Source organism: Sus scrofa, chromosome 1 (assembly GCF_000003025.6).
Source record: "Sus scrofa isolate TJ Tabasco breed Duroc chromosome 1, Sscrofa11.1, whole genome shotgun sequence".
Classification (NCBI taxonomy): domain Eukaryota; kingdom Metazoa; phylum Chordata; class Mammalia; order Artiodactyla; family Suidae; genus Sus; species Sus scrofa.
Genome location: NC_010443.5, coordinates 49,992,746 through 50,008,316, shown reverse-complemented (window position 1 = coordinate 50,008,316; position 15,571 = coordinate 49,992,746). Strand labels below are relative to the sequence as shown.

The window sequence follows — 15,571 nt, the reverse complement described above, 5'->3', positions numbered from 1 at the left end:
CCTATACAGAAGCTGAGCAGGGAATATAAAGATGGACTATTACCACTCGTAACCGAAAGTACAGAGTCTCAGAAAAAGAGTTATGGCAGTGCAATCAGATTCTTGATATAGGAAACAGGCTATTTTTAAAGCCCCCCAATCCCTTGTCTCAGCTGTAAAAATTGACTCTTGAGGATGTATATTGATATTGATCTTCTAAAATCGTGTGACATCAAAATGACTGAGTCAAGAAAACAAAACAAGACAAGGTTTGAAAAACTACCTCAGAGATAAAGTTTGGAGATTTTGTCATCATGTTGTAGAGATCACAGGAAATGAGACTCCTGCAGAAAGGCAGAGATGAGTAAATATAGCCTCAATATCTAAAAAAAAATACATAAATCACTTGATTTTTTTTTTTTTTTTTTTTTGCTTTTTTTAGGGCTGCACCCACAACATATGGAAAATCCCAGGCTAGGGGTTGAATCAAAGCTACAGCTGCCGGCCTACACCACAGTCACAGCAATGCCAGATTCAAGACGCATCTGCAACCTACACCACAGCTCACGACAACACCAGACCCTTAACCCATTGAGTAAGGCCGGGAATCAAACCCGCAACCTCATGGTTCCTAGTGGGATTTGTTCCCATTTTGCCACGACAGGAAATCCCTAAATCACTTGAATTTTTTTAAGGTAGATTAAAAAATAGAGGTATCAAGCAAATGAAAAGCCGCATATTGGGGGAAAATATTTTTAAAAGACACATCTCATAAAGCACTGTTATTCAAAATACACACACATTAAAAAAAAAAAAAAACTCGTAAATCTCAATAATAAGAAAACAAACAACCTGATTAAAAAGTGGCCAAAGTTCTCAACAGATATGTTGCCAAAGAAGTGAGGGGTTCCAGTGTCTCAGCAGTAACAAACCCGACTAGTATCCATGAGGACACAGGTTCCATCCCTGGTCCCCCTCAGTGGGTTAAGGATCTAGCATTGCCGTGAGCTTCAGTGTAGGTTGCAGGTGCAGCTTAGATCTGGTGTTACTGTGGCTATGGCTGTGGCTGGCAACTGCAGCTCCTATTCGGTCCCTAGACTGGGAACTTCCATACACTGCAGGTACAGTACTAAAAAAAAAAAAAAAAAAAAAAAAAAAGATATACAGATGACAAACAAGCATAAGAAAATATGCTTCACATTATATGTCAGCAAGGAAATGCAAATTAAAATAACCATGGGTGTATTGCACACCTAGTAGAGGGCTAAAATTCCTAATTCTAATAACGCTGACTACTGACATGGATATGGGGTAACAGAAACCCTCATTCACTGCTGGTGGAAATGTGAAATGGTACATCCACTTTGGAAGACAGTTTGGCAGTTTCTTACAAAACTCAAATATTCCTATAGCCCACAGTCCTGCAATTGTGCCCCTTGGTGTTTACCCAAAGGAGTTGAAAATTTTGTCCACACAAAAAACTGCTTTATTCATAATTGTCAAAACTTCGAAGCAAACGAAATGTCTTTTGGAAGGTGAATGGATAAACTGAGGAACATCTAGACAATGGAATAGTATCCAGCTAAAAGGGAATGAGCTATTAAGACATGAAAAGACATGGAAAACCTTAAATATATATAATACTAAGTGGAAAAGCTACATACTATATGATTCCAACTATCTGACATTTTGGAAAAGATGAAATTAATGAGATAGTAAAAAAGATCAGGAGTTGGGGATTGGGGAAGGGATGAAGAAGTGGAGCATGGAAGATTTTTAGGGCAGTGAAACTCTCTGTATGGTAGATGCTACAATGAGCACAGATCATTATACATTGTCCAAATCCACAGAATGTACAACACCAAGAGTGACCTCTAATGTAAACTATGAACTTAGAGCCATAACGATGTGTCAATATAGGTTCCTTATTGTAAAAATGCACCACTCTGATGGGGGTGTTGATAATGGGGAGGCTATGCATGTGTGGCCAGGGAGTACATGAGAAATCTCTGTACTTTCCCCTCATTTTTGCTGTGAACCTAAAACTGCTGGAACTGGGTAAGAAATTAAAGAACCCTAGTGGAAAACCTCATGACTTCATAACAAAAGGATTAGTTACTGAGTGAACTGGTGAATATGGTTATAGTGTTTATGGGTCTTTTTCATCTGGGATATTACAGGTTTTGAGCTGTGTTTTCCAGTTAGAGGGAAGCCCTTCCCCTCAGGTTAATTATGACTTAATAGCAATTTGGTAAATTACCCTTCTGGATAGAATTGAAACATAGGTGAATGGGAAAGACTGTCTCCTGGCCTGTGAAGAATCCTGATATTTGGGGACAGAGAAACCCCCTGAGGTGGAGACTGATGACAGGCCTTTGGCATGGCTTTCTTGGCCTTGAGAGGCCTGTGGGGAATTTGGTGTGACATTCTATCTGAGAAATTCCACCTCAGCCAGTCTGGAGGACCCTACGTAATCAATGGACCAGACTTGTATTGCAAACAAATTAATCTTGTTTTGGCTGTGTTTGGTGGAGATGAAGCTAATATCAGAGAGAACAATATTTTGATTCAGTGGATGTTAAATTCTAGTTCTGCTATTTGAGATTTAGATTTATAAAAGTTATTGTGTTCGCCATATTTTTGCCCTGATGTTCAGGAAGGGAAGGAAATTATCTAATGGAGTTGTCACAGAGTGAAACTACTCTTGATGTGTGACACTGCTTACTCGTAAGTCTGTGGCTATAAAAGCAAGTGTAGAAGGCTTGTGTGACAACTCGGTGTATGTGATAAAGTGTATGGCCTATAAAGTGTTTCCTCATCACCATACTTCTGAGCCTGTTCATGAGATCCGATTTATCTTCCTGCAATGTGTTTAACTAGGTGAATAGAAAGGAGGCCTAGCACTGAGGGAAGTGATGTGAGCCTGGGATCAGAGCCAGAACCCCAGCATTATGGGACAAAGACTTAATCATCAGTGCTTTCTATTGGGAGATTTGCATTCAAAAGGGAAAATGATGGAGAAAGCCACACATATTGAAATATGGGGAGGTCAGAAGAATTATACATGGCTTAACTTAAAATTTCTGACCAGGGCAGCCTGTTTTGTGGCCTTCCGAATATGCATTATACATTTGCTTTGGCCACTGAGGAAGAGAGCACATTTGAGAGTCAGAATGGAGTAGCTATGGTTCAGACTTCCAAGGTAAAACTCAGTGGCCCATGTGTATGTGATTTTAGACACAATCTGTGTTATTGAAAACTTGAGTTCTCTGAACTGTATTGCAGACCAAGATAAAAACCACAGGTGAATGTGGTGTTATCTCTGAATGTGGTTATTGCTTATCTTTTGCTTAATTGTCATGATCTTCTTTGTATTGTTCCTGTTAGACATCTCATATTTTGTCCCTTGCCTTAGTGAAGGGAATCTGTTTGAGGACTGAGCAGCAACAATGGCCTTGCTGTGAAATAAGTCTAATTGCTGAGTCCATAGGGAGATGCTGTTGTCATCCTCCTCCAAACTTCCAGGAAAAACAGACCTGGCTTTTTTTGTAACTAGTAGGACTACCGACCATGGGGGATTCTTACCTTTTTCCTGTCCCACATGACAGTACATCAGAAGGCCTCCCTCTGGTAAACATTATTATACAATTGACTTCTTGTGAGTCCCCCTACCCCCTGGCCCTGGTCTATGCTGTGTGGAGTGGAATCAGCTGGCTTTTGTACACACAAGCCCAACTAGTGGGATTAACTATTTTGCTTGGAAAAAACTAATGGTTCCTTCCCTAACGGTACTCAATATACTATGGGGTGGCAGACCTGTACTATGACTGCTGACTCCTGACTAGGCCACCGAATATTTTTTAAGATCCAGAGCCTACCCCTCCCCAATGGGGGTGGCTATGAATTTGTGAAAAACAGGGGTGGCTTTATCTTCTGTCTATATTGTATTTGTGGTATCTGGTTGCAAAGCCCCCCACAGACCTGATCTCAGGGATATTGCAGAAGAGGAGCAGACCAAGATTGTAAGGAAGGCAGGGTATGTAGGGGTGGAATGTATGGTCAGGCCATTCAAGATGACTGTTTCCTTGCTCTCTGGGCATCCCCTGCTTAACCAGTGCCTGCTTCAACTACACCCTGTGCTCATGACTAATCTTCCTACATACTTGTTCCTGCCTCAGCTACTGATGGTTCTCATCAAAGGGATGTGAAGAGCTAGTTCCTCTGCTAGTTTCCCTGGTGACTGATAAGCCAACTTGAGGTAAATCCCCCTGTAAGTGGCAATCTCTTCTTCCTCTCAGGAATGAAGCCTACCACCACCCTCTTTCCACAGCACACAGTAAGTAGGGTGTCACTCCAGGATCTTGCTTCATATGTGTAAGCTCCCCCATTCATTAAATCATGATGTCTTAAAAAAAAAAAGTATACATAATCATCAAATACCTTTGTATTTTCCCATTTCTTCCTTATTTTCACATCTTCATTGCAGTTAGTTTGTTAAGTAGAATCACATAGAATTGAGACTTTTTATCTTGCCTTTGCCTGCATTTTATGGCATCCTGTCTGTGTTCTCCTTGTTAGATGTGATATAATGGATAATGCTTTTTCCAACATCCTGAAACTTCTTTTCAGAAAACAGGACCACCCAGGGACGTCTGCTTTCTCTTTTTACAGGTTCTGATAAGAACAAACTTTGATGGCACTTCCTCTATTCCTGTGGAAGGTTTTTGTGACCTGGTTGCTCCTCTTGCTTTGATGTGTGGACATCCACCTTGGAAGTGCATCTGGGATGCAGACTCTTTGATGCGTGGAGCTGCCTGAAACTTTTACCAGGCTAGTCATAGTTCATGCAGACAAGTAAAAGTCACAGATATTAAATGGAACTCCAAATGTATCCAGCTTGTCTTCTTGATGAGAGCCCTCCCTATTTATCAGGGAATGTGGGTTGGGGGAGCCTGAGTAGGAATGGAGTTGGAGAAGAGAGTGTATGACAGTCAGAGATTTAGATAAGCTTAGATTTTGTTCCTGGGCTTCTTGTGCTTGCTGGGGGATTCTTGAAGCCATTCACTTTCACAAGTTTCTGTGAGATACATTTTCTGCAACCCTGGGCTCCCAAGATGGACACAACTTTAAATGTGCAACTCTCCTCTTGGCTTTCTATTTGCCCCTCTGCCTACTTTTTTACTTGTTCATTTGTTACTTTCTAATCTCCTAGAGGGTAGGCCTGCCCCAGGAATTGTCCTTTGGTCTCATTTTTCCTATTGACCAACCCCTCTGCTTTGATGGCCATCTTCTATCATCTCCTCTATGAGAATTAATCCCAACTCACATTTCTAGCCCTGACCTCTCCTAATCTCCAAATTTATACTTTGAATTGCTTGTGTAGCTTTATAGAACATTCAAATTAACATTTCCAAAAATTATTCTTTACTTCCATACTTCTCAGAAATAAAAAGAAAGAAAATTTGCTTCTTCAACTAAAAACAATTATTAAATGCCATCACCAATACTATATTCCCATTCACTAATCAAGAAACCTCAGGTCATTGTTTTCTTACTTTCTTGTCATAGACTAAGTTCCTACAATAATATATTTTACTTTTAAAATTTTATATATAAAAATACATACATATATCTGCCTTCTGTTGTTCATTCTAAAACTACTCTGTAGTTCAGGTCCACTGGATTCCCACCTAGAAAGCATGCTACATACTGTTGCAACAGATTCTTAAAGTGTAGGGATAATCATTTCACTTTCCTCCTTATAACCCCAAATGTCTCCTCATAGTTTACCAAATTGAAAATAAAATCTTGTCTGACATTTTTACAGCCCTCCTCATCCTACCCTTTAAAAAATTATTTTTAAATTTTTGTCTAGGTTTTAAATGTCTCTTTTCATTTACTGTAATTATAAAATATTGGCTATATTCCCAATGTTGTACAATACATCCTTGTAGCTTATTTTATACCTAATAGGTTGTACCTTTTAATTCTCTACCCCTGTATTGCTCACTCCCCATCTCCATTGGTAAAGATCAATTTCTTTTCTATATCTGTAAGTCTGATTTTTTTTGTTATAGTCACTGGTTTGTTGGATTTGTTGGATTCCACATATAAGGGATATCATAGAGTATTTGTATTTCTCCATCTGACTTTACTTGGCATAATGCCATCCAAGTCCGTCCACATTAATGCAAATGGAAAATTTTCATTCTCTTTATGGCTGAATAATATTCCACTGTGCATATGCACCACATCTCCTTTATTCATTCATCTGTTTATGGACATTTAGATAGTTTTCATGTCTTGCTTACTGTTAACTAGTACTGCTATGAACTATGAACACTGCAGTGCATGTATCTGTTTGAATCAGACTTTGAGTTTTTTTGGACCCCCTCATCTTGCCTTTGATGAGTGAGGATGGTATCTGCATGAGTGCTTATTAAAATTTGTATTTCTGGGTCCCAGTTTATCTACTGAAGCTAAATCTTCAGGAGTACAGCCTTGGAACTTTCAGGTTTAAAAATCTAGTTAATATTCTAGAGTTTTAGAACTGTTGTCCAAAATTCAGACTGAGTTGGTTATTTGCTGATTATCAAATATGTCCTGTGCATTCTTGCCTCTTTACCTTTGTTCATGCTCCTCCCACCTTCTGAGTGCCCTTTACCTTACAAATTCTACCTGTTTTAATCCTACCCATTCTTTAAGAAGTACAAATGCTATATACCAAGCTCAGAGTAGGGGAGTAGGTCCATAAATACATTTCTTATAGGTCAATGAATACACAACTTTCTTCCTTGGCAATTTCCTCGAATTTTCCAAGTCACAATTTCTTCAACAGCAAAAAGAATGTTTTAACTAAGTGTCCCGAGAGTTCCCATCATGGCACAGCTGAAATGAATCCAACTAGGAACCATGAGGTTGCGAGTACGATCCCTGGCCTCACTCAGTGGGTTAAGAATCCGGTGTTGCTGTGAGCTATGGTGTAAGTCACAGACATAGCTCAGATCTAGCGTTGCTGGGGCTGTGGTGTAGGGCAGCAGCTATAGCTTCGATTAGACCTCTAGCCTGGGAATCTTCATATGCCAAGGGTGGGGCCCTAAAAAGCAAAACAAAAACAAAAACAAAAACCTAAGTGATCCCTAAAGTAATCTTAAACCTCTAAATTGTGACTCCTATTTTTTTGTTTCTTTTTATGCTCGCCACAACCCACCTAATATTATTATTTGTATACTTATCTCTTCACCTTTATATTATAAAGGGTCTTAAGAATAAAAATCCTACATGTGTTCCTATCCACACCCTGCTCTGCTTTGCATCATGTTTGTCACACAGGTAACATTCAATAAATAACAGATTCAGGGAGTTCCCGTCGTGGCGCAGTGGTTAACGAATCCGACTAGGAACCATGAGGTTGCGGGTTCGATCCCTGCCCTTGCTCAGTGGGTCAAGGTTCCGGCGTTGCCGTGAGCTGTGGTGTAGGTCGCAGATGCGGCTCGGATCCTGCGTCGCTGTGGCTCTGGCGTAGGCTGGCAGCTGCAGCTCCGATTAGACCCCTAACCTGGGAACCTCCATATGCCGTGGGAGCGGCCCAAGAAATGGCAAAAAGACAAAAAGACAAAAAAAATAATAATAATAATAACAGATTCAGAATTCCCTAGTTGCCTGGTGGTTAAGGATGCAGCATTGTCACTGCTGTGGGTCGAGTTTGATCCCAAGCCTGGGAATTTCTCCATGCTGAGGGCATAGCCAAAAATAAAAAATAAATAAATAACAGATTCATTGCATTGATTTCAAGGAGGTTAATAGATATTTAAACTTCTCTTTTAGATTTTTTTTTAATTAAAGTCTAGTTGGTTTACAATATTGTGTCAACTGATATTTAAAGTTTTGCTGTGCTTTTGTATCCTGGGTTTTCCTGCTTTGACTGTAATAATGTAGGCACATATATTGATTTGTATCAAGAATGAATCTGAATTCCTTCTAAAAATAAAATTATTCAGTATTTATTAAACACTACAGTGTTAATGGCATTTATTATTGTTTTAACATAAAAGGATATGAAGTGTGAGAATGTAAATCGATATTCCATTAGAGGAAGTGACATTTTTAAGTCCCTTCAGAAGCATTTTGATAGTTCAGTGTGTTTATGTTACTAGTGGTTCCCTAATGTGCACAACAGATGATCAACAGCAATGCAATGTGAGCCAGGAAGAGCTTGATTTGAAAGAAGACATATAAGTTAATTACATTAAGTTCTGAAGTGCAAACATGGCAAAAGTGATCATGTTTTATACTGAAGTATTTTAAGAAATGTGTCTGAAATTTAGCCTGAGGATAAGAGGCTGCCAAGGGATTTCTGGAAATATGTAGATATATGCAGATATATTCTCTGATAGTAAGTAATGATTTCCAAGGGAGTAATTCAGGAAAGAATTAAGTAAACTGAAGCAGGAAGAATGATGGTTAGATAGCAGGAGGAACTTGATAGCACTCTGATGTCTTATTTATAAAGTCTTAGAAATAATATTAGAACAGGAAGGCTCTTCAGAGACAATGAAAAGATTGCTATCATCTATTATGCAAAGGGGTCCCAAGCACACCCCACCTATAAAGTAGGGCTTATTAGGGGAAGACATACTCATAAATAAGTAGCAGAGGGCACACAGCACAGAGCTCTCAGTATCCTATGACCTGGGCTGGGTGCTGTTTGCAGACACTAAGCCTAACCATCCATGAGACCCTCCTCCTAAGTGTTGGGCACATTCATAGGGTGGGAGGCAGGCGAGGCTATTGGAGCCCTGGTATAACAGGGAAGCCTTGGAACCCAGTGGTTGATATCAGCCTGTTCTTCAGTCACACTAACTCACCCTGCAGAACCTGTTGTCTGATTGGCTACTGATAGGGAATGTGGTTAGCTTTCAGGACCATCCAGTGCTGTTCCTCCTCTGTCAATGCCCTGGTTCTCGGGGTGGGGGTGGGGGGGTCATTAAATCTACATACCTCCATCAGCTCCAAAAGCTCTGGTTGTGTTGTTTCTACTGTCCCTGGGAGTGTAGGTTCTGGGAGGGAGACATCATTTCAGACTGCCAGTGCCAGCCCAGAGGGAGCAGCCTGCTACCATTATCCTCCATGGATTAGAACCAGAAACTCTGGACAAAATAGAAAAGGAAACTACCTGAATACCGAGTAGCAAGCAAATTGGAGAAGCAAGTCAAAATTTGAAGAATGACTAGGACAGTGGAGGTAAGTTTTCTTCTTTCCTTCTCCCTCCTTCCCTCCCTCCTTCCTTCTCTGTCTTCTCTTTTCTTTTATATTCTTTTCTTTTCTTCTCATTCTTATCCTTCATCTCCTGGTTTTGATGTAGGGGTTGGAAGAGTCAAGTGGAAACAAAAATGAAAACCTCAGGAGTTCCCATGTGGGTCAGTAGCTTAAGGATCTGGCATTGTCACTGCTGTGGTTTGGGTCACTGCTGTGGTGTGGGTTCAGTCCCTTGCCCTGGAACTTCTGCATGCTGTCGGTATGGCCAAAAACAACAATGACAACAACATAAACTTTAAACCGTCTTTCTACCAGGGGGACCAGTGAAGTGAGTCCCTGTGAGCCACAGAGTATAACCTCTACTATTTGTCTTCTTTTCCTCCAGCTCTCTGGAGACCAGCCCTAGTTGCAGAACTGAACTGCCAACACCAAGGAATCTTGACAATGAAGAACTTCCTGTCACTGTGCAGTGATATGCCTGTGATGATGGCGATCACCTCACACCATGAGAATCTGGATAGAGGAGCAGAAAGGTAGGGCCGAAAGATACTCTATTCTGTACAAGAATAGAGGATGGATGTCCTAGTGATGTTCTTTCTCTGTTCTCTTGAAATTTCACACTGAGGGTGCTCCAGTCACACAGATTGCACAACAGCATGGGGGACTAAAACTCTGAGATAATCCAAGTTTTTTTTTGGCCAGAGAAACCTGGGCTTTCTGGGAGCCAGAGAATAAGGAACATATTCCAGAGAGTAGAGAGCTAACCGATCTAATTTTGCGGGCTACCTCCCAAACTGAGCATGAAATGAACCCAGCCAAACAGGAGAAGCAAGATCTTTGAGAGCTACATTATGGGATAAGCCACCATTCACATCCTAGACTCTGAGTGGCTCAGATGTGGGGCAGACACAAGAGCACAGCCAGAACTTTGCAACTGGACTGACAGTGCGTCCATGTTGGTTCCCAACCTCAGGAGCTTCCTAGGTGAAATCTGGCCTCTGTGTACAGAGGACAAGAAGAGACTGAAGAAAGAAGCAGAGTACCCCAAATTGGTAGGTGGCAGGTTTACTGAGCAAGGGAAGACTCTATTTGAGAACCTTCAGAACTACTCGTGACCTGGAGTGCCAGGTGCCAAGGGCAGTGTGGTACAGGACCGCATCACTTACTCCTGTCCACCAGTGCTGCCCTTGGACGCTGGTTTGGTGCAGCTGCACCACCCTGCCTGTTGCCTCAAGGATGCTCTGGCTGGTCCAGGGCTGTTCACAGGGTCACAGTGGTGCTCACACAGGGAACCAAGGTAGCCTCTCCTTTTGATTAACTTTCCCTTGATCATCCTTTATTCTCCAAAGCGTCCCCACTGAGGCAGGGTCAGGAGGCACCCATCTCCCATTTAGTCAGTATAAATCCTCACATACATCTTGGGGATCAGTTTAGGCAATGTTGATTTAGGGACCAGATTTTCCCAAGTTTATTTTACCTCAAAACTCTCTTGTTCTTCCCTGGACCCCAAGACCTAATAGAAACCACAGTTGAGTTTCCCAGCGTCACACCTCAGAGAACAGAGTGTGGAGTTGATTTTCTTTCCTTTTAGAAGGTCTGGGATTCCCCCTCCCCAGTAGCCAGGTTTGTATACCAGGACCTTTAGGGAGGGGCAGCACTGGTGTTCCATAGCATCTTTCCGGTACCCATTACTAGTGAGTCTGTCTTCCCTGTTGTACATGTGAGGGAGAAGTTCAGCGGTTTTTTTGGGGGGGGGTATTTGTTTTTTGTCTTTTTAGGGCCACATCCATGGCACATGGAGGTTCTCAGGCTAGGGGTCCAATTGGAGCTGTAGCCGCTGTCCTATGCCACAGCCATAGCAACGCCAGATCCAAGCCTTGTCTGTGACCTACACCACAGCTCAAGGCAATGCTGGATCCTTAACCCACAGGGATGGAACCTGCATCCTTATGGGTATTAGTCAGATTCGTTTCCACTGAGCCATGACAGGAACTCCTCAGTGGTTCTTTAGAGGTAGACATCTGCTCAAGAGCACATTTCTGTCTTGCCTTTCTCAAGTTGCTAGAAGCAACAGTTATTCTCTTACTAAAATGTGTTTGTGTGTGTGTGTTTATGTGCATGTATGTCATGCAGCTGCCACACCAGCCACTGTATCTCACAAATAATGGGCAATATATAGAGGTGATTAAAGATTAGTTTGTGTGTTTGTAGTTTTTTAGAGTGGCTATTTCATTCATTCCTTTTGTAAGAATTTATGGATAACCTCTGACATGCCAACACAGAACATGTAGATTGCAAACACGGCTCCAGGCCTAGAGACTTAAGTGGAGGAAATTGATAAGTAAATAGACCATTTTAATATAACATAGTAAGTGCACATGCTGGCTAAGGGGTACAGTGCTGTGCAATTATGTAAAATTTGTATTGGAGCTCCCTGGTGGCTCAGTAGGTTAAGGATCTGGCATTGTCACAGCAGTGGCTCAGATCACTGCTGTGATATAGGTTCCATCCGTGGACTGGAAAGTTCTGCATGCCATAGGTGTGACCAAAAATTTTAAAATAAATAAATAAACAAAAGGTTGTATTAATTAAATTTTCTTTGTTGTTGTGAAGACAGAAGTTCCCTCAGAATGTCTTAAGTCATATGGAATTTGTTAAAAGTCTCCATGTGGAAACAAGAAAAAGAGAAACCTCTGCCATGTGTCCCGGTCTCCTGAGAATCCAGGAAATGCCCCCAAACCAGACCTCACAGGAAGAATGGAAATATTCTTTGGTAGGGCTAGATTTTATGGATTGCAGGTGTAGAGAGACATTTAACATCCAATCAATACTATCATCCATTCTCCACTATGTAAATACTCAATCTTCACCTTACCTGCTGCTACTGATTAAATTTTCTCTTATCCCCTTTCTGAGATATAGGTTGTGTTTCACCTTCTCCCAGGTTTAGGTAACTCACTGCTTCTGCTTTGTAATCTTTATTGCCAGGTGATGCCTACTGCCTTCTTTTTGTGTGTCTTTCTCCTCCTGCTCTCTGCCAACTGACCTACTCTCTGATTTCAAAACTTTCTAAGTTTTACATTCAGTTTATCCCTGTCATTGTTGGGTCATTATCTAGCCTGCTACTCTTATTTCCTACTGTCTAGTTTACAGACAGATGGCCACATTTCTCTTCTTCAGTATCATCAACTGGCCACAGAACAAGAGTCATGTACGGTATGACATGGTCACTACATGTTCTGATATTTCCTGAAACAAAGGGTGTAGGTAAGTTTACCTTCCAAGGGCTTGTGGTCATGACAGTTACCTCAAGTCTAGATTTGCACAGGACAAAGTTCAATTTCAATATTTACCAGAATTCATGAATTATTTACACAACATTCAAGTTTTCTATCACAAAATTCTCTTGGAAATATAATTTGCACAAGGAGTGTCAAGATACTTTTAGAAGGTAATGACTAAAAGCTTGAAGGCTTCTACCTTGCAGATTCCAAACACCTGGCTTAAAGCCACAGATTTCTGTATGAGTCCTAGTGTTGATCAATTTTTTCTTGATCAGATACTCTCACTTGCTGTCTTTGGGGGAGCCTTAAAGATATTTAAGATTAGCAATTAGAACCTGATAGTCATAATTTTAGCAGTAAACCTTTAAAAATTATCTTATTGGGCATTCCTTCATGGCTCAGTGGATTAAGGATCTGGCATTGTCTCTGTTGTGGTTCTGGTCACTGTTGTGGCACAGGTTCTATTCCTGGACTGGGAAATTATACATGCTGCTGGTGTGGCCAAAAAAAAAAAAAAAATTATCTAATTAGTAAAGCAAAATAACAATTTTTGATTGAGAGCTTTCTAGGCCAATTCTTTTCATTCTGTGTTTGTATTTTCATGAAATCTTACAAAATTAATTTGAATGTATACTGGATCATCCAAATCATTTGAAGCACCTAATAACTGAATACCATCTTGCAGCTTATATTTCCTGTCCTATTTGTACCCAACCAGATGACACATCTGACTGAATGTCTGAAAGTGGTTCATTGGTTGGAATAGAAACCTGTGATAATAGAATTTAATGATCCCATGGCACATGAAAATTCAGGCTTACCAAATTCACAATAACTTCTTTGGTTAGTTGATGTTTTGTTCACATTGTGAACTGATGATTTTAAGAATATTATCTGTGTACATTCCATTTTGTAATACTTCATCAGCAGAAATTGTTCTGTTCCCAATTCCAGCAATAATTGGAGTACAAAACCCTTTAACATATACTTCAATAGTTCCAATACTCATATTATTTGCAAGTGAAGAAGAAAATTCATACAATTATCATGTGACTCCTCTTAAACTGGCACTAGAGGGTTGCTCTCTAGCATATTTTTGGTTAGGCATAAAATCTGATTATACTTAGGAAATAAAGACAGTTATTAATGCCATTTTTTATGGTATACTTACAGGGATAGACATTTTCTGGATTTGTTACTGAAATCAAAATCCAAAAATAGACTAATTATGTAACCAGACCTGAGCCTGCATCTTCTTATTGTTAAGCTCAGGGCTGGGTGATTTTGTTTCAGCAAAACACCATTGTGCCTTACATTAAAATAATGTTATTGGGATGGGGAGGGACAGACTAGGAGTTTGGTATTAGTAAATGCAAACTATTATATATGGAATGGATAAACTATATTCAATATGCTCTGATAAACTATAATGGAAAATAATATACATATATATGTATAACTGAATCACTGTTGCACAGTAGAAATTAAAACATTGTAAATCAACTAATACTTCAATAAAAATAAATAAAATAGTGTTATTAACATGGATTTTAGGAGTTCCCATCATAGCTCAGCAGAAATGAGAAAATGAACCCAACCAGTACCCATGAGAACGAGGGTTCAATCCCTGGCCCCGCTCACTGTGTTAAGGATCCAGTGTTGCCACAAGCTTTGGTGTAGATTGAAGATGTGGCTTGGATCCCATGTTGCTGTGGCTGTGGCATAGGTCAGCAGCTGTAGCTCCAAATTGACCCTAGCCTGGGAACTTCCATATGCCACATCTGTGGCCCTAAAAAAGGGGGGAAAAAAAGGATTTTATGTACTTTACAAATTTTGCTTGACTTTCATTTTTAAATTTGTTTCAGAAATTATATAAGGTCTATAATTTCAAGGCATTTATCCATAGTTCTATATTTTTACTTATTTAAATAGTATCATGCAAATAGCTAGTTGACATTGGATTTCCCCAATGTTTTCCCTTTTATTTACTTATTTACTTGTTTGTTTATTAATTTATTTTGGCCATGCCCATGGCATGTGGAAGTTCCTGGGCCAGGGATATAAATTGTGCAACAACCACTGCAATGACAATGTTGGGTCCTTAACCTACTGTGCCATAAGAGAACTCTAAGATGTTTTCCTTTTAAGATGAGATCCATCTGGGAGTTCCCTCATGGCTCAGCGGATTAAGGATCTGGTGTTTCACTGCTGTGGCTTGGGTCGCTGCTGTGATACAGGTTCATGGCCAAAAAAAAAAGAGATCCATCTATATATTACTTAAGTTTGAAAAACACAGCTTAATTGTGTAAAAGATGGATAATTTTATTCACATTTAATTCCAAAGCAGAGATCTATTTCTCAAGAAAAGAGCTGTCACAATCCCACTCCTGGGCATCTATCCAGAGAAAACCATAACTTGCAAAGACACATGTACGCCGATGTTCATTGCAGCACTATTTTCAATAGCCAAGATATGGAACCAACCTAACTGTCCATCGACAGAGGAGTGGATCCAGAAGATGTGGTACATATACACAAAGGAATATTACTCAGCCATTAAAATGAATGAAATATTGGCATTTTTAGCAACATGGATGGACCTAGAAATTATCATGCTAAGTGAAGTCAGCCACACAATGAGACACCAACATCAAATGCTTTCACTGTAATGTGGAATCTGAAAAAAGGACAGACTAAACTTCTTTGCAGAACAGATGCTGACTCACACACATTGAAAAACTTATGGTCTCCAGAGGAGACAGTTTGGGGGTGGGGGTGTGCTTGGGTTGTGAGATAGAATCCTGTGAAATCAGATTGTGATGATCATTATACAACTACAGATGTGATAAAAAAATAAATAAATAAAATAAAAAATAAATTTAAAAAAAAAAAGAAAAGAGCTGTCAGAGAAGTTGTAGGGGGGAAATCCCAGAGATTTGGCAAGAGTTTATGAGGTGGACACATGGTACATGAAGTACGACAGGGGAGGGGAAGAGGTGAAGGAAGGGCACCACTGAGGAGGGGGTGATACTTAACCCAGAAAGCCATGC

At 40.2% G+C, this 15,571-nt stretch overlaps 1 long non-coding RNA gene across 2 annotated transcripts in view; it reads left to right on the top strand.

The window, feature by feature from the left end:
• The window catches only part of LOC110260294, a 52,290-nt gene extending 41,282 nt beyond the window's left edge, over window positions 1-11,008 (top strand). For both annotated transcript variants that reach the window (XR_002343329.1, XR_002343326.1), the window contains exons 4-5: window positions 9,036-9,222; window positions 9,623-11,008. This is a non-coding gene — a long non-coding RNA (uncharacterized LOC110260294). The remainder of the gene's footprint in view (window positions 1-9,035; window positions 9,223-9,622) is intronic.